Raw genomic sequence first — 20582 nt, forward strand, 5'->3', positions numbered from 1 at the left:
GTGTTTGAGTAGCTTGACTTTTGTGTTTTCAAACACGGTGCAAATCCCAAGTCAAGCCTTGTGTACCAGATTAAAAATTAGTAAAAAGGAAAGAATTTTTTTAATTTTTATTTTTGGTTGGTATTTAAACATGGTTACATTTCTTGACACTTAGCAGCCCAAGGCATAGATTAGCAACAGCACCAATGCTAGCTAAATTAACACATTCAATAACTTCCCTATCCTTTGCTAAAGGGGTGAAATTTTTAAGCTTGCTCACTGTGACACCAATGTAACCTTTAAGCCATAACTTGTTTTTATTGCCTTTGCTTCTTCCACTGTCCCTTTGCAAGAAGCCCATGTTACCTGTGTGCCCAGAGTGAGGCTGCTGGTGCAGGGAGAGAGCTGTAAGCAAACAGCAGCTCCTGGATTTTAGCTGAGGTGGGAAACTGCTTGGCTAACCCACTGAAATAGCCCAGTGAGAAGGTTTTTTGCCCCGAAATCTTAGTGTCCACGGGGATGGGATTGGCAAGTAGTTAGTAATGTGAAGCACTGTATTTATTGCTCTGTGCACAGATTCAGAGGGCATCATTTGTATTGCCTGTCTTCAGTCATCTGACTGGTGCCCCCAGTGACCCTTGTGAAGAGAGCTCCACTCTCCTGTGGCTGAGTCCTTTCGGCTCATGGAGGACAGAGTAAGCTTCCTAAATTAGAAGTCAGAGTGTTATTCCAGCAGAATTTAGTCCACCTGTATCTGGAAGGATGGCAGTAGTTGTGTGACTCCCCGTGGCCTGGACAGGCACTCTCTCTCTCTCACTGTATGTGTTATATGTGCACATGAGTGTCACTAAGCGTTTGCTGACACCAGCAGCTCAGCATGCACAGCAGTTGTCACCACCCAGTGCTTTAGCTGCAAAACCAGACTATTGTTTTTGATCATAATGTATTTGAATTTATGAGCAGGAAAGGATGACTACAGCACCTAATCTCCCTTTCCGTGTATTGCAGACTTGTCTATCTGCATGAAATAGAGTAACTTTTGTATGACTGCAGGGATATCTTGTGTTTTCACAAAAATTCATCTTCTGGGAAAGTTCCACTAAAGCTTGGCATCAACAAATGGAGAATGTCTGCATTCTCCTTTGGATAGTTACACTAATGGTTAGTCACAGGTGATGGAAAGCATGTGCTTTATTTGTCATTTGAATTTCTTGTCAGCTTCCAGATGCTGATTTGTCTTATGCAAACCCTTTGGTAGATTAACAGGCCAGTTGGTACTTAGTATATTCTCCCAGTGAAAATACTTAGGTGCTGTAATTAGGTCATCTGTCCTTTTTTTTTTTTTTTTTTTTTTTGTAATAAACTATACCAGTGGAACTCTCAGGATATTTCATATTAAAGTACTTTCTACGTACTGTTCTAATCACTTTTGCACTATATTCTGTGATCTCTGGTGATGGATTATTTTTCAATTTATTTGTAAATTGTTAAGACCTTACCCTACTGTATGTAATTATAGGTTGTAATGCTGATATTACAAATGAAAGCTTAAAAGAACATTTTTGTCTTTACCTACTGTTTATTTCAAAGCTCATATTATTATTTACTTTTGTATGAAATTGGATTTGAAGAAACTCTTGTGTTTGAGTAAAACATTGTTGGTAGGGCCATACGATACCATATGATTATTGCAATCATCAATATATTCTCTCACCCAATCACAAGGGAAATATATGTAACTTCTAAGCTTCACTGACACTTACAGGTAATAAAATGATAATAATAATAATATATTTTCACCTCTAATATATCTTTTTACTTTTTACTTTTTTGGTGGAGAGCTAGTATTTGCCAAAAAGTTGTCTTCCAACGTAACCAAAGCTTTTCTTACCAAAGGATGTGATTAGCTCTTCCAGCCTGTGTTACCAGTGCTGCCTGCCCTGATGCACCTGCCTCTGTAGCATTGTGGCAAGATGAATAGCTCTTAAGGGATCCTGTCACTGACAAAAATCACCAGTGATCCAGTTTATAATATTTGTAAACAGAACAAATTAAAACATTACCCAACCAGTTTATGAGTATAATTATGACAGAAAACATTAACAGAATTTCTTCAATAACCCTGATTCATTTACAATGCTACAGTTGGAGTGTCTGGTACTCTACCGTGTCCTTTAAACTCCGTGAATCTTGCAGAAGCCTTCATTCCAGATGAGCCAGTTACTTACTTCCGTGCTATTTGGCATGTGAACAGCCTCAGTATGTGTTAGTTACTGTTGCATACCCAATGTAAGGGTATTAAATAGAGATAGTTTTAGTATAATAATACTCTTAACAATTTCCCCATAAGACATAGGAAATCCTCTGATTGTTCCTTGGATTTTCAGATTTTATATTTACATAAAATTAAGCTTCTTGAGTATATTGTATTTTACTCCACAGAAAAATGAGATGGGAGACAAGTTGTTGATGCTGCAAGCCTGGCAGTGTTCAAGGCCAGGTTGGATGGAGCTTTGAGCAACTTGGTCTAGTGGGAGGTGTCCCTGCCCATAGCAGGAGGGTTGGAATGAGATAATCTTTAAGACTCTTCAAACCTCAACTGGTCAATGATTCTACAATTTGAAAAAAAAAAAAGAAAAAAAAAAAAAAAAAGGGGTGAGTTGGGAGAACAGTCAACTCAGAATGCCATCTGAGAATTAGACAGGTAGTTAGATACGTAGCCACATCGATGAAGATTTATATGCATTTAGTAGACTAAATCAAAAAAACTGTGGATGTCCAGCTGATGCATTGCTAGTAGTTTGTGATGCTTTAGTAGGCAAGTGTCCCTTGTCTAGTCATTAATCTCCAATTAGAATAGATGTAACTCTTTCTGAAGTCAGTAGGTGCATTTATTTGGTTAGATGGTTGTGTTTATGTCACAATGAAGTAAGTGAGAACATGTTGCAGTACTGCATACTTAGAACTGGATTTATGAAAGCTTTTCCTGATGATGTGTTTGAATGAATGTGTTATCTATTAAATCAATTATATCATAAAATGATACTTAATGTATAATTGTTGTGGTTTAACTTCAGCTAGTCACTAAGCACTACACAGCCACTTGCTCCATCCCCCTACTCACTCCAGGGGGATGGAGAGGAAAATCAGAAAAATGTAAAACCCGTGTGTTAGGAAGAGTTTAATAATGGAAATAATTAATTAATAAATAAAATATAATACTAATTATAATATTAATAAAGGTAATAATGATTTAAAGGGCGATAACAAACTGAGAAAGAAATAAAACCCAGAAAGTACAAGTGATGCACAATACAATTTCTCACTGCCTGCTGAAGGATGCTCAAGTCCCAAGCAGTGAACAGCCCCTCCCAGCCCGTTCATATACTGGGTGTGACACTATATGGCATGGATTGGCCAGACCATGACAGCTGTCCCAGCCATGCTCCCACCAGCTTCTTGTGCACCTGGTCATCCCTGACTCAGTGTGAGCACTGCTCACCAGCAGCTAAAACATCACTGTGTTACCAACGCTACTCTCATACTGAATCCAAAATACAGCACTGTGTCGGCTGCTAGGAAGAAAGCAAACTCTATCCCAGACAAAACCAGGACAATAGTTTTAAAAGCTGTCAGACATTTGTGTAGAGGAAGATAATTAATTTTAAAGGTCTCCAGTGACTATCTCATTTCACTTTACAGCATTTAATTATTAAATTATGTAGACAAAACTTGAGCATAAGACTTCAGGCTTGAAATGGAAGAATAAGAAACTAGTCAGTAAACATGGTGCTTGAATGGCAAAGGCAATAGGAAATAAGTCTTTACTTACCATGCTTGTTGGCAGGCTTGGAAAATCTCCACATAGGTTTATTATTGCAAATGAATTCCAGACTGTCTTTCATGTTTGATCTTCATAAAAGCTTGCCTTCAGCCTTGCCCCAAAAACATTCAAGAAGTTGACTTCTTTTGCCTACATGTTTCTTGCACAGAAATGATGCTCAGACAGTTTCCCACTGGAGGCTTTGTGAGGGAGCACTTTTTTGTGCCACTATTCTGAGGCAGGGTGCTGCCATTTCAGTCCTGTGCTCAGCAGTGGTTCTGCATGAATTGCTTGGTATTGTTATACTTGACCAGAGAGGCTGAAAATTGTTGAGTCAAACTCATGGTATATTAGGATCCTTCCTATAAGCTCCTGAAAAAATGCATGGCTTTGCAGAGGGCTCAGATGCTGTGTGTCCCTGGGGATTGCCCTCACCTCTTCAATTCTTTTGGTGATGGGAGTTGGGTTTTTTCCTGTTACAGTTTAGCTAAACCTCCTTATCTGGGAGCTTGGACTTTGGTGAATGCTGAAAGCAAAAGGAGTCAAGTGCTTGTGTTTTGGGGTGATGGACACTGGTTTGACAGGTACCTCTGTCTCTCATTGCAGCCCCCTCAGCTGTCAGATGCAGTGATCTCCATGGTAACTCAAACCCCCAGACTCTTGACAGCAGCCTGCGAGGAGCAGCATTCAGCAGCTCAAGGGTCTCACGACCAGGTAAGCCAAAAGGAATCTCCAAATAAGAGTCACCTCTGGTGTGCCACTCCCTGTCCTGTCGGGTTTTTCCTTGCTGAAGTCACCCAGGCAGTCAGGTCCTGTGCACATATGTGATGATGGACAGTACTCCTAAGTCGTGTCACTTAGGGCTCTGCAATCCAGCTCTCTTGAAAAGAGGCATTTAAACAAAAAGTTTACATTTGTTCAGGGTTAGGTTTCAAGATACAGATTGAAGAAGCAAAACAAAGAAGTGCTGTACAATTCTTTAGGTGACTTCAGCCTTAAAGTAATTGCTGTGGTAGAAAATAACCCCAAAACATGTCAGCAGTAAGATCTGTATTGCCACTGTACCTACACCACCATCAGTAGTGCCTGAGCTCTAACTTCATGCCTGTGCTACCTTACTTTCCTGCAGTAGATCAGAGACAGCTTCTGTGTTCATGTAACATTCATTGGTTCTCTGCAGCATTTTCAAGTTGCTGCTGTGCTCTTTCCAAATGAGTTTCTGTGCTAATAGCAGCATGTGGGGCATTCCGGTTAACATCTTCAGAACGTACAGAATTCTTCCCTTTTTTGTATGGAGAAACAACAAGATTTTTGCCATTTTGGGAAAACAGGACAGGGACTATATAGTTATATTCACTATTCCAGTACCACTAATGCTGTGGACTAAGGTAGTATCTCTGGTCTCATGCACTTACATGTCTGGGAAGTTTATTTCTCCCTTTTGTCAGGCTTTGCTGTCATTTGTATTGTTTCTGTGCCATTAAGGTTGTATGTTTGGTAAGTCTGTGGCTTCTGCACACTGTTTTCTGAGTATTACCTGCATTGTTTCTTGCTTGCTACATAAGTTCACTTGGCTGTTATACACTGTCCCCATCGTACAAAGAAATCATATTATTCTGGATAACAATTCTGCTGCCTTTATTGAACAGTCTGACAATTCTTGTGCCATTACTGCTATCAACAATATTTATTTTTTATCATGGATGATGCTCTTAAATAGTGTTGAGTGAGTACTGGATGATTTTATTGAAGGAATATAGAGATTTTTTCAATTATTGTTTCCTGTTAACAGCTACTTTTTCATTTCTATATCTTAATCATATTTGATGATTATTATGATGATAATAATTTCTTAACTCTGAGTTTTGTGTGACTGTAAGGTAAATGCCATTCAAAAGTCTGTGTGTTTCATTTATGGAACAAAGTCTGCTGACCAGAGTTTGTAATTTTATCAGATGATTAAATAAAATTCTTTTTTATTTAGGAAGTTTCTATAAAATGATGTTGACTGGCATCAGTTTTTTAATGTAATTTCCCAGTGAATTTATCCTTTATAAGTTTGGTGATTATTTTGCCTGAGATTAGTAATGGCATAGAGCTCTATAATTACTGAGATCATACTGCTTACCATCCTCAACTATTAGCAGAAAATGCTATCAGTCTTATTGAATTTCTCTGGTGCTCCAAAATGTATTGAAAATTAGCGTCATTGAAATGATCTTCTCACAAACACTTTAAAGACTCTTAAGGCACAAATTATTGCACTATACTAATTTAAAGTTGTCTTTTAACATTCGTTTTGGTTACTAACAACCTCCTTATCTCTAAAAATGCTCTTCTTCTAGTTAGAAGAAAGTATATATTGCTTATTTGAGGTTTTTTGTGTAGCGTGTTTGTATTTGAATCCCAAGTTGGAGGTTTTGTGCTGTTTCAGTTACCCAGATTTTCCTATTAGAATTAATTTCTTTGGGTTTTCAAGTGTAATCTATATATCAAGCTAATTACACACTTCACCCAGAATGAGAATTATTATTTTTTTGCCACAGATTGCTGGTTTTGGGCTATTTAATCATTACCTTTGGTTCCTGGTGGCAGTGGGGTAGGAAGAGCTCTCCATGTTTTTACCCTTGTACTTTCTCCCAGGCGCAAATTTTTTCTCTAATTTACTGGGCTAATGAACTTCCATGCTTGCTATTAACTAAACTGTTTCAAATACCAAAATAATAATTACACTCTGTGCCTGTGTATTCAATATGTATTCAAGCAATAAAATTTGGGAGTGCCTGATGAGTAACTACTGACTGCATGGATTTCTAGCTTGCTTGTCTCAGATGAATGTCCTCCACAGTTCTTTTCATGTTTCATAAATACATACTTAAGCAGATTGTCCAGTTCTCTGATTGGGTTTGGTGGTTTGCTTTATCTCAAATTGCCAACAATATATCCTTCTGGGATCTGCTAACATGTTATCTATATGAATTCAAGACCTTGACATCCTGAATGATCAGTAATTTTGAGGAATAATGGTGCTAATAATGTAGAGTCCCATCTTCTGTCCCCTTTGTTTGGCTCTTAGTGGAGGTGTCCCCAGCAGTTAGAATGGTAACTATTGATAACTGTTGTTGGAATGATAGATGTGGCAATGGTACCAGGTCAGCTTTATCAGGATCGTGTGGGATATGTTGTACGAATGCACAGACAATCACAGTATTTTGACTAGAAAACCTTCTAAAAAAGCAAGATAAAGCAAAGAGATGAGGTGAAATTAGATGCCAAAAAATTGAAGGTTGGGGAAGTTCAGTTTGAAAAGGTAGGAAAAGTAGGTGTATGCACATGGTACCTAGGAAGAAACAGGTCCCCTTTTCCTAGTTTTATGTTTCTTGTATGCGTTAGTTACTTTGAATTTAAGAACAAGATGGATAGGATGTAATGGAAGGTTATTCAAATGTATCAGTATATCAACAGATTTCTGTTGTTCAGAGAGCTTGGAATAAGTGCAGTTTAGGAATGTCACAAATGAAATGTGGTAGTACGAGTTGTGACTGCTGGTAGAAGTGCAGAGGCACAGACTAATATAAAAAAAATGTTCATTATTTTCGTAAAAGTTTCCAGAACAATATTGTCTCGAAGCATTCATTTGGCGTGATTGAGAAGGATATTCTGTTATCCATAAGTTAGCCCTAACATGCTTTATTTTGAGGAAATACATATCTTCTTTTTGCATAAGGAAAACACTGCATTTTATACAAAGAACTTAAGAGATCTATAAACACAAAGTTTGCAAATGAATGATTTGGAAAAGTACCATAATACCCTCATGCATGCTGTGTTGTAATAGCTTGTACAATTTTTTAGTTACTAATTTTTAATGATTTTTTGCAATTATTTAGAACTTTATAAATTATATAGCATGGGCACAGGGTACAGAGGCTTTCTGTATGTTAAATTTACTGTTGGCACCTGATCCCACTAAATAATTTTATTGGTTAGTTAGATTTATGAACTAGAAAATTAAACTGCTTTTAAACAACATCCTTTATAATTCTGAGGTTCAATTAATAAACTCTATTGATTTTGTTTTCTAACGTTGTTTTTCAAGTGTTGCCATCAAATAATATTGCACCTGTGGGTGTGCACATCAACTATTCATAGAGTGGTTGTTCTTAAAAGTCTAATGGCATCATAACTGTTCACTGAAAAATAGTTAACTGTTGTAATAATAATATTTTTTAATTAGCATATTTTAAAATAATATGAACATTCTTTAAATTTGCAGCTGTTTCATAGCTGAAGTAGAGCTTTATTTGTGTATTCCTTGGTATTTCTCTTCCTACTTGGTGTGAATCATGGTTAACTGAGCTCTTTCATTTTATTAATGAAATACTATTAAGTACTTTTTGGTACTTATTCCGAAACCAAGTCAGAAAAAAGTATATGTAGCTAGAACATGGACCTATGTATTTTACATTGTGGAAGAGAGGTGAAACTACTATACCAGTCATGGCTAACTTCTGAAACACTTGCTTTGAGCCTTTCTCTTACACAGTACAGTTTTAAACTACTGCTAGTGGAATAAAATTATTGTCCTGCGGGTTTTTTTTAATCTTTTGTCTTTAACTAAGGTTGTCTTCAGCTAAGGTTTCAAGGAAGGTTTTCAATGATAGCAAAGAGGATGCTAGTATTCCAAAATGAGGTGGCAAAATGCCTTATCCTTTGATTTTTAATCTAACCTGGTGATTATTTAAGACGTAGCTCAGACCTTATAGGACTGAACTGTGATAATCCCACTCTGCTGTTTGATTTGTACAGCACATTATGATACCACATTCACTGTTCCAGTCACTTGAAAGTGCTAATAAGAGATATGCAAAGTGGGAGAAGGCATTTTTTGTTGCAGTCATTAATAAGTATGTATATAGTTCAGCTGGAGTGCCAGCTGAAGGGAAAGGTTCATACCTTCATGAGCAAACACTGTGCCACAAGGAGGAGGAAGTGGAGCTCTGCCTTGCCCAAAACTGCTCCTTTGAGTTTGCCCAGAAAAGACTTCACCCAGGTCAAGAGTGCTTTTTCATCCACCCAAAGTCTGCTGAACTTGTCTGGGCAGAACTGCAGAAATGTGCCCGGGTCAGTGAATTCAGCTTAGGCTGCAGCACTCCTGGGGAGCTCAGGTATTTATTTCTTTGGACAGGTACTGTGCACACACTGTGTGTGTGTGTAGCACATTCCAGAGACAGGGTGCCTTCTGTGATCTGCCTGGAATGAGGGACTGTGTATGTGCAGAAAATCGACTGCTTCCCAAACAGAGCTGGGAGACTTTTCCTCTGAGGACAAATAGGATTTTCTGCTTTATAAGGTTGATCCAAACAAAGCTTTTATTTTAAACTGAATTATTTTACCATATCCTGGTGTAGAAATGGAATTACTACAGGCAGTCTAGTTAAATGTGCTCTTGAATAATTTGAATGTCTCATGCAGCCATCTCACAGAAACAGGACAGGTAATATAATTGTTTTTTCAAGTAGTTGTTAATTAAGCCTTGGAGATGTACAGGATCTAAATGTATTTCCATTTACATTTTTGTATGACGTGGTTCCTATCTGAACTGCTTTGATTCAATGGAAGATGAATATAATTGATGGATAAACATACTGTTATATAGACAGTACATGCTAAAAATTTGTGCTCAATATACAGATTAACGTCAGTTAATTTCAGAAGAAATTCTGTCTTCAAGCAGTCTGTGAACATTTTCACCTGGACTTTTACTGTCTAGTCTACACTCTAAATGCTGTAAATGATGAGAAATAAAATTATTTTTTTTTCTCGAAAGTTTACTTAATGTAGTGGTGAAAGTTTAGGTGTAGTTCTTTGGTGTGAACTGGAGATATTTCAGGTGTAATTAATCAAAATGGATTTGCAAACGTGGTCGTCACTGAAACTGTGTTTTTACTTACGCACTGAGGTCACAGGTTCACATTTGGCTTTGTAATCAAGGACCTTGCTCTGAGCTTGGTTTTCTTCACTGATGTGAATACAGTGATTAGTAAAGTTGTTGTAATGGCATATTTGGAGAGTGAGTGATCACCACAGAAAAAGCTGAGGTGATTTAAGGTGTCACAGAGCCGACACCTGAGCTGCAAAAGCAGAGCTCTCAAGTTCCCTCACTGTTTTAGTGCAAAGTCCATTCCCAGCCAGCACTTGCTGAAGTCTCTTAAAATAACCATGTTCTAACTTTAAAGAATTCAATGAGAGATCAGTCAGTCTTTAGCTCTGGTTCAGCTGTCAAGGACAGTAAACTCCAGGTAAGGAGCAGAGGCAAAGAGCTGCAGCGCACCTGGTTTTACACTGGTGCCACCATTACTGCAGTGGATCTCAAAATAGTCTTTTATTTACTTGCCCAGAGCCTTTGAATAATCTCTGCTGTGTTCAGACCTTCACATGCGAGATGGCCACTCAGGGTCCTAGAGTGCTGTATCTTCTAAAACGTGGTGCTAGAGATTGGGTTAATATGGTTGGCACCTACTCAGAAAATATCAGGGGAGCAGGGAAGGCGCTCTCCCAAACATCTCCGTTGTACCAGGACAAAGTGGGTGTGTAATTTTTGTTATATCTGAAATGGTTAACATTTTTTATTTGTTGCTCTGTGAGCTACAGTGTGATTTAGCAAGCATCCCCAATGTCTGTAACATGAATTGTGTTTATCGTCAACCTAAATCAGTTTAAATAAGCTTAGTTCAACTGATGCATGCACAAATTAATTTTCCCTTTTATCTAACCAGCTTGCAGTCCTAATAAACAGAGTAATCAATCATAGCTGCCTTCATCTATAGCATGATTGTATGTCTCTGATCAAGGAAATGTAGAATAATTTCTCTCTAGTCCCTACTTTGTTCCCCCTGTAATCAAGGTTTCTGGATATAATGATTAATCTTAATAATTTTTGCATTCCTTGATAGAATTTTTTTTTTTTAAGGATGATTACATTCAGCACCTTAAAACTAATTTTAAAAGTGTAAGGTATTTTTGTTTCTTCACTGCACAGAAAAGAATGCCAGTCTGACTCAGAGAACTCTTTGTAAGCACAATGGCAACGATACCATGCTTTGAAACAGTTTGTACTGTGTACTCTTCCTTTTTAGTACTAGCTGGTTTGAGGCCACTGGTATCTTTCTTACTGATTGAAGTGAGTCCAGACTCTGGCTGGAGATTTTCTGTCTTCATTGAATTATAAAGTGCCAAGCAAAACCTGAGGTTAGCTTCGTGTGAGATGCTAGAAAAAGACGAAACAATTAAAACTTCCCTTTAGGTCACTGGCCTTCATATAATGCTTTAACTTTTATGCTGAACTATTTACACTATATATCAGGTGTCTTTAATCTTTTAATTTTATACATAAATAGTATATCACACATTTAGTAATACTTTTGTCTAGATAGGCAATTATTAAAAATATATTATATATAAAACATTATATTTATTTACAGTCATATTTTACAGCTTGATAGTGCAATTTTCCTTTTGGTAACCAGTTCTGCCTCTTGAAACTGCAGAATGCATCAAGGAAGAAGCCTTATGTTTTCAGTGGTTTATCTCAAGGTGTGTGTTTAGAATATGTCCCATTAAGTGCAATTGATAATATTAGGAAAACAGCAGTCTGTATGAAGAAATATTCCTACTGTAGTAGTTATTAGCAATTTCTGGACTGCTAGTTTAGAAATACTGTTCCAGGTCAAGGTATAGCAAGGAGTTGACATTGAGGTGAATCTTTTCCTCTATATTAAAAATAGAGCATCATTATGCAAAATAATAATTCTTTTACTGGCACAAAAGAAAAGTGCAGTGCACCTTTTTGAATAAACATTGTAATATGGCCCTAAACAATAGTCTGTATTCCTATGTGATTCTATTCCATGAACACAGATATTAAATATTTTCAGTCATTAAGGCTCAATAGTTTGCTTCAAAATTTAACCTGAAATCTAAATTAATGTCATGTTTAAAAATAAATTACATCAGGTTTTAGAACAATAATCTTATTTTACACTTCTAGTTTCATGCCTTTATTTTTTTTTTCAAATTCTTTATTTTTAAGTCGAAAGTTCAGCTGTGTTAAAATATGGCTAAGTCTAAACTTGGTATCTGAAATGACATGAGGTCTTTCCAGCCATGTTTTCACAAAACATTGCCTCAAACATTTCCAGATAAATTATTTCTTTCCAATATTTTGGTTATTTCCTTATTTTAAAGAACTTCAGGTTTATGTCAAGCTATTAATTATAGCTGGATGACTCTATTTTAAACAATTTGAGTTGATAAATGTTGTTTAGTAGTAAACTAGAGAAGCTGTTTTTCCTTGTAATGTATACATGCATTTGATTTCTCTCTAGAAGCTGATAAGGCTTTGTAAATTATCTGCCTAAGAGTAAGCCCAAATCTTTTGAATTTAATCTAATTAGATAATGTTTTGGAAGTCTGTTAATATATGCAGTCTTTGCAAGCTCAAAGACTGAAAATTCTCCCCATTATGGACGTGTTTAAATTTATGCAAAGATCATTAGAAGAAAGAAAAGTAACAAATACTATTTCGGTTTTTAAAATAACCCTTGGCCAGAACAGCAAAAGTTAAGGAAGCAAAACTTTGTGGTGCCATCAAAGTGAAATTTGTGCTCTGAGGAATAATATCAGTAGATGCACTTGGGTCAGGAAAATTAAGTGAAAGAGGAGGAGGGAATGGTCTGACAACCCTGGCTGGGAGGCCTAAGCCTGGGAGATCCCCTGAATTTCTCTTCTCTATAGATGTTAGATTAGCCATTGTGGCCAAAATCAAAAAATGAGGGGAAAAGGCCTTGGTGTTAAGCCTGCTGTTACTGCCTATTACAAATTTGCCAACTATTCTTCCTATTTGGTTTTGCTATAAATTAACCACCTTTCTTAATATTAGTTTTTTTAATCAAAGTCATGTTTTTGGAATTTGCAAAGTCTCCTTAGACTCTCCAGAGTTTCCATTTATCTTGTGGATATTTCAATCTTTTCCCAAAGCTTTCATGGTGCCATGTCCCTCAGAGCTCTCTTCTTGCTTTGTTCATCTGTCCTGTAATCAGTGCATGCTCTTGCCTTGCATACAGCAGCTCAGATGAAGCAGCTCAGGTGTCAGCTTTGCTGGAGACCAGCCTCTTGGCACGTTTTCTCTTGACTCTTAAGTCAGGTTTGGATTAGAATTTCACAGGAGAATGAGCATTAAGAACTCACTGATAGGTAATGGTCTGCATCATTATATTATGTTTTGTGTTCCTAATATTTTGACACAAGAATATTGATGACAAATGAGATAGCGTTTGTATTGATTTAAACCACTGTTGCTATGCAGCAAAAGAATTGTATGTCCCTTTGAAAGAGGGAGCAAAATAGGAGTGGCCTTGTTTTTACGGGGATGGAGAAAACAAAATTTCTGGTACTGTGGCAAGTGTGTTGCTCCTGGAGTGGATTTGTTGATTAAATCTTCAAGGTGTATGGTTTTTGCTGTGGCTTTGTCCCATTTACTCAAGTTAACTACTAAAGTCAGCCCCAGGGCTTGTTTACATAATTGTAATAATGCTTTTCAGTGACTCTGGAGAGAACTTACACAGCAGATTTTATTCATTGTGTGATTTCTTAGTGTTCTGGAAATTTGCATCATTCTCTTTACTGAACTTTTTTTTCCTGTCTTGAGAAGATACCAGAAGCTTAAAATGGGTGCATTTTCCTAAAACCCTTGCAAATACAGCAGCTCTCAGTCTGCTGTGAAGATGTCCCCTCAGAAGGCAGGTGCAGAGCTGTTTGCCACAGCCAGACGTGACCGCGCCGTTCTAAATTAAATCTACCCGAGATGGTTAGCAGGGTAAGCTAATCACATCACTTGCACCATTTGATGTGCTCCCATTGCCTTTCATTATCAAAGCTCATTTAAACTGCTTTAAACTAGAACTGAACTGATAAAACAGATAAATTCATACATCTGTGATCATGTTTTCCTGCTCTTGTTCTTTGTATTATCTGAGCCTAAAAATTAGGCATAAAACAGCTTAAAACCAACAACAATTTATCGTATACTGTATACCTTGTTCTATTAATTTAGCCCCTCTTAGTTTTGTTTTGAACAGTGCAGAATACCTTTTCATTACCATGTAGTGTTGTTAAGTAATACAGCAGATGAAAATTAACATTCTGCCCTTAGAGTTACCTCATTTCCTTATGGGTAATAGCCAATATATAAGAAGTTTTTGGGGCATTGCTTTAAAAGCACTGTTACTTTTTTCCCATAGTAATTAAACACTTGAAAACAACAATCATTTCCTGTGGATGGTGTGTAATCTCTACATAATTAATAGGCTTTTCAGCCCTGTATTGGAATAAAACCAGTCAATATTATGTTCCCCTATCCCCAGTTGTATTACACCAGATTAGTACAGTGAATGGTAACTAAACAGACCTGGAAGAGAAAAGAACTCGGCTATTAGGAGAATTCTTATGAACCTCTTTCTTCCCCTGCACATTTGAAAAGCTGTCATTTTTAGTTTTGGTTTACTCATCAGTGATATTCAACTGTCAATAACCCATCCTCAGGTTTGAATTGTGCTGTTGAGTCTGTGCAATCTGCAGTACCTTTGATCTGGCAGCTACGGAAATCAGGCTTCACCTGAAGGTGAAGTAGTCACTGGGACTTGATTCCTGATCAGTTTTGCAGGCATTTTTAATGCTTTTTCATCTGATTAGTAAATAACGACTTAAATTAGGCCCACCAAGCTAAAACAGAGGTAAAAGGATGAGGTCAAGACTTAAAGCAAGATGTGCTTGCTTACTGAATGTAATACCGATAGGACTGGATTCTGCAGAAGCCCGGGGCTTCGGAAAGGGTTGACAGAGTGCCTCTTTTTTCCAAGTGAAATTACTTGCCTCTTAGAGCTGGCAGGACACTTGAAGTGTTTCTGAATACATAAAGAATCGGGAGGAAGTTGCAAAATGTTTTCTGTGTGCTGTCCTTAATGGTGAGCTATCTTTTGAAAGATTTTTATTGAATGCTGAGCATATTGAAACAAGCTTACTCCCCTCGTGTTTAAAGGGTATTTGATTACATTAAAGGCTAAACTGTGGCTTTGAATTTGCATACAGATTTTGGAAAGTAACAGCATAGCTTCCAGCTGAGATATCTGTCATGTATGAGTGTCTCCCCCAAATACTGCTGCTAGTGCATGTTGTAACAAGGGAGTGTTTGCTGCATTTTTATCTATTAGTCATAGTCCATGCTGATAAAAGACAGACAGATCTATCTCACCTTCCCTGTTAAACAGACAAATGGTTGAGTAAGGTTTGGTCAGATACAGCTGTTTGTATCTATGGCAACAACACTGCAAAAAGGGGTATTGAAGCATTATTCCTGCAAATTAGAGTTAATTTCACTTTGGCACAACTTATTAGCAGTAATGTGCAAGAAAAAAAACTGCACTGGGTTGACCTTTGGTTTCCTGGAGTCAATTTTATTCCCACTGACTATGGCAGTAATACAATGAAGAACAACATAAAATCCCAAGTCTGTAATACCATTTGTTCAAAAGGCTTTGCAGGCCATACAGCAAGAAGGGCAAAACCTGCCCAGCGAGGCCACAGTGCTGTATTAAATCTGCCCAGCCATGGCTGAGCTCCCCACAGTTGAGTTCTACCATTCCATAAGTGTCCTGCAGCCTCCTGGGGTCACCTGCACTGTGGTGACAGCTGGCACACTTTCCAGGCTTCCAGCCCCTGGCTGTCAGGCTCACAGGGGCTTCAGCAAGGAACAAATTAGACGGCATATGAATACCATTATTGTACACTTGGATTTCATGATCTTAAAGGTCTTCTCCAACCTAAATGGTTATTTCATTTCACGTACTGCTTTTAGCTCCAGATCTGCTATTGCCTACATTACCTGTAAAAATTGAATATAAACTTTTGTGTACTTTTTGATGCTACAAATATTCCCAGATTGAACCATTCACTCTTTCAATGGTAGAGGTAAAAAGTGACTGCAGGTCACTTTTTAATTGACAGTAAGCAGATGACAGTGATCATCATAACTTTTCCCTTTTTTCCTCTTTTTTTCTTTTATTTTACTGTCTATTCTCTAACACATGCTTGAGATAGAGGAAGTCAGGTATTGATTACAGCAGATACTGTAAATGTTGCCAAGTTTAGTCAGCTGTGTCTTGGAAATAAAAACTGAATTTTCAGCCACCCCAGCGTAAAGATAACCTTCATTCTGAATACCCCAAAAACTAAGGTGAAATAATGAAGTTTTAAAAGCATGACAAAGAAATGAGAAAAGGCAGAAACAATTGTGGGTTGTGACATAAGAAAGAGTGAGCTAAGAAGTGGATAAACCCATTTTTTTGTGCACTTACATGTAGCCCCCTGCATCCCTCCTCTTTGTCCTTGTAAACTGTGGCTCTCTTACAGGTGAAAGCAGTGAGGTTCTCTGAGTACCTTGGGATCACTGTCATGCCCCTGCTTCACTTGAGAGCCATAAAGTCTCATCCTTTACTTTAATAGCTCCGGGGGGTTTAGTCCAGAACTTTAATAAATGTTCTTTGGGAACGAGGCTTTGGCTTTGCATCTCTTGTCAGAGGGACTTGCCATATTGTGCAGCAGTTAAAAAATAACTACTAATACCAGAGTGAAAACAAGGAGAGTAAAAAAGGCAAGAATGTGTGTTTCTGCAGTTGTTGGAAAGTGGATTATACTTTCAGCACTTCATTCTCATCTACTATGGCAGTGCTTCTGCTCTTATTTTGTTGCTTTTCTGGAAGATGAACAGAGGGAATATGGAGATAAGCAATTGTAAAAGGAGTTTTTGGTTGTCTAAGCACATGCACAAATTAGATTTCCCCTCCCCTGCTTTTTCTGGCTATCTGCCAATTAATAATTTGAATTAACAGGATCTGGAAGGTTGGGAGTGTGACGAAATTCAATCAACCTTGAATTCAAAGTCAAGGATTATTTTTTTTTATTGTGAAGATGAAGTGTCTTGAAGAGAATTCCAAAAGTGAAGATATGCATAGTTTATATCGTTTGATAAGGTTTGCTTTATCATTTTGGGATTTTGTTTCATTTTTTCTGTGTATTTTGTCCAGCTAATTACCACAAAACACTGGTGAGATTGGTAAATCCAAAGTGAAATAATATAAAACAGTTTACAGTGAGATCTAAGTAAAAAGATTAAGTTATATTTCTCAAGGTTGCCGAGTTGGAATTGAGAATCAAATGTGATCTTTGGGAATCACTCTTCAGCCTAAGCTACGTACTTTTTCTCATTATTTTGAATTACAAAACACACTTCATTAAGACAATATGAAAGAAATTTGAAATATTTTCTCTTCATTTTGGTGCTCAAATGACAGTCTTATTTGCAATTTTTAGTGCCGCAGGTATTTTTCTTTCTCTTAGCATGAAATGGCTTAGAAAGACCAAACATATGACTTGGTGCAAAGGACAACATCTCTGGATAAGACTGCTTTTCTGTATTTTGTTGTATTCCAAGCTTTTAAGGCAAGATTAATTGTGTAGGACATGAAAACAAATTTGTTTCTTTTCAACACTTTTTAAAGCTCATATAAATAGACTTTAACAAGTAATTGCTCTCTGGATTTACTGTGAATTTCATTTACTGCCCAACTCACTTGTGTGGTCAAACTGCATTATTTAAGGTGATAGCTCAAGAGTTATTGTAAAACCCATGTGAATTTTTTTTTCTAAATAAGGATTTCTCTTTACTTAAATACAGAAAAATGTTTTATTGCATATATGTCTCTTACTATATAATTCAATTTTTTTCTTCAATTATTAGATACAACTTACACCTGCATTGCTGCCTGTGCACCATAATCACACTGGAGCAGAGAGGTTTTCAGTGGCAAGAGCAGTGCTGTAGTGGACAGAGCCATGGCAGGAGCCCTCAGGTGATGATACCTGCCTGTCATCTTTCACTCACCAGAGCCAGCTTACCTAGGGCCCACTGAAGCTGATAAAGCACACCTTTCCAGATGTAAATCAAGGTTGCAAAACAAATCCGCAGTTGAGCCAGACTTCAGAATCAGACATCCCGATTTTTATCCATTTGGTTCTGTTCATTCGTGCTGTTTACAGCGAAGGTAGCACCTTATGTAGTGCTCAGACTTAGACACCAGGGGCCCCTGGGGCTGGCAATCCCCAGCCAGAATGGACTGGTCTTCTCATAAACTCCTCATCCTGGAACAGCCTGCTTCCACACACCAACATCCATCCCTGCCCAAAGCAGGTCAGAGCTGAGGAGAAGGAGCAAAGTTGGGCAGTGAGACCCACATCTCCTACCAGGTTGCAAGCCAGAGTGAGCACACACCTGGGGATTTCATTCTGCCTTCAGCCCTGCTCTCTGTAGCTAAGCCCACCAAACAAAAATGTATCTGTGGTTCCAGTAATAGTGCACAGGCACAATTCAGCAATCCAAGAGTGGCATTTTCTCTTTTAGTATGTTATGGGGCATTTATTTTCCTTGGTTGTGAGAGATTAATGTGTGACTGTATCAAGTACCAGATATGCTTTTAAAACTCTGGAGAGGTTTGAATACAGTGAAGGAAAATGCCAATTGTGTGTCAAAGTATAGACTAAGGAGTTTAATACTGGAAGATGTAATTTGGACTTCAGACAGAGCAATTTTCCCACGAGTCCCTAACAGAGACAGAAAACAATGTTCTTTAGTGAATTTTATACTACAGCACTTTACTAAACTTACAAAGTTGTTCCAAGTGAGAGAAAAAAGGCATGTTGCATCTTTTTTGTGTGTGTCCCATGGCTTGTTGTGTACTGTCACATTTTTGTTTTATTTGCAGCTCCATAAAATGTTTCTCATCTTCCATATATAAAAGTATTTGAAACCAGCGTGCTGTTCATCATCATCAATAGCAACAATCTCTCCTTAAGTTGTTGTAAGTTGATGTAATGTCCAGAACAGGGGCAGAATATGAAAACCAGTCTAGCAAGTTCCTGGAATAGCTGTTGTACAGAAGTTGTTATTTGCTGCCTTAGTTACACGTCCAACTCCTCAAGCATTTTCTGTCATGTGTCAGTGCCCGCTCGTTGATGTGTAGTTTGGTTTCACTTATGGCCTGGAGCTACAAAGTAATGAGCCAAACAGGGCAGTTGAAGCACCAAGGGCACCTCAAGTTCTTTCCCAATCTGATACTCTTGGGTAGATAAACTCTTTACTTGGAGTACCATGGGCTTCACCTTCTCTGTGGAGTCCCAGACTACAGTTGTGCTTTGCTATACTTTACTATGTAAGGAGCCTTCAGAGGCTACGAACGTCTTGGCATTGTCAAAATTGGTTTTACTGTATCTACTAACACCATGTGTGTCCACTTCTGTGAATTGCTGTATAGGTGGTAAGTTACCCGTTTCACTAAGCAGCATTCTGTCCAAATAACTGGTTATCCTCAAAAAGGAAAGTAATTCATGGTTTCTGTTGGCTTTCCTAGAGGTATTTGATTGTTATGTTTCGGTCAGGTGGTTTTAATGACATTGAGGTCAAATATTTGAGTGTGGACTTTTTTTCTTAGTGCTTCTAAGACTTTGTGAAGGCAGCCTCAAGGGAATTTTTTGGAAGAGTTTATTCAGATGCAGACTGTCAACAGTATCTCCATTATAATTTTAGAAATGGGTGATAATGGGCTGAATGCTTGCTGTCGAAATAGAGCTGGGACCATAAGTACTATTCAACTCCTGAATGCAAATGCCTTGTCACATTTCCCTTTGGAAGCAGCAGATAACTAGACTGAATTGAAACTGAAGACTGTGTTTCTTATGACACAGATTGAACTCCTGCCAATGACAAATTTCAAGGTACATTGTGAAAATAAAACGATGCAGTGCTAGCTGAAGTGCATGACATAACTATGAATAGATGTACCCATGTGCACGACACAGCTCCTACCTTTCTGTACTGGGAGAAAACTGTTTCACAGGCGCCAAGGTCGACAGAGTGGTTGTATCCTGCGAAGCTCATGTCATGCATGAAAGTACATAAAGACCATCTGGGAACTATAAAAATAGCCTGTCCTGGCTGGATGATTTGTGTGGTGGCCAAGGACTGATACGCTCATTCAGGAAATGGCAAAACAATGTCAAACTTGTTGGGAAATAACCAGGCTTATTTTCATCCTTGAGAATGGCCTGGAATGGAATATACAAGGAGACTTTCAACCACAGGTTTCTGAATACCCTGAAGGAGTCCGTGTGAACTGAAGTGGTTCAGTGCAGGCAGTGGGAAATGTTAAGATTATTCATAATACTTTAAGATTTCAGTTTAGTATATCTGAGAAACACTGAGAGCAAAAACTTAATATATATATATATATATATATATATATATATATATATATATATATTAAGTTTTTACACTTGTAAAGGGGCTTTTTAAAGTTTTTAGATTAGGTTATGTCAATTTATCATTAAAAAAAAAAAACTGACCATATGCTGGTCAGCCGTATTCAGCTATCTCCAAATGGTTTATATAATGATCTTCTGTGAAGATGGTTTGTAAAGCAGGACTGAAATTTTTTAATTGACCCACAAGAATTCAAGGCATACAACCCTAAATCTGGGTAACATGGGCCAGATTTTTATTTCTTTTTTTTTTTTTTTTTAGCTCAGTCTAGGAAGGATGATTCTAAACCAACAGCCATATCTATAAACAGTGAAACTCAATTTCAGCCTTTCTGTGAAGCAGAAGGAATAG

General features: G+C 37.6%; 1 protein-coding gene across 3 annotated transcripts in view; it reads left to right on the plus strand.

Annotated features, from left to right (window-relative positions):
* Positions 1-20582, plus strand: part of TBL1X (transducin beta like 1 X-linked) — a 191789-nt gene that overhangs the window by 99770 nt on the left and 71437 nt on the right. For all 3 annotated transcript variants that reach the window (XM_066313848.1, XM_066313847.1, XM_066313849.1), the window contains one exon: positions 4409-4516. The gene's annotated coding sequence lies outside the window, so the exon portion shown is untranslated. The remainder of the gene's footprint in view (positions 1-4408; positions 4517-20582) is intronic.

The sequence above is a fragment of the Sylvia atricapilla genome, chromosome 2, assembly GCF_009819655.1.
Source record: "Sylvia atricapilla isolate bSylAtr1 chromosome 2, bSylAtr1.pri, whole genome shotgun sequence".
NCBI lineage: Eukaryota > Metazoa > Chordata > Aves > Passeriformes > Sylviidae > Sylvia > Sylvia atricapilla.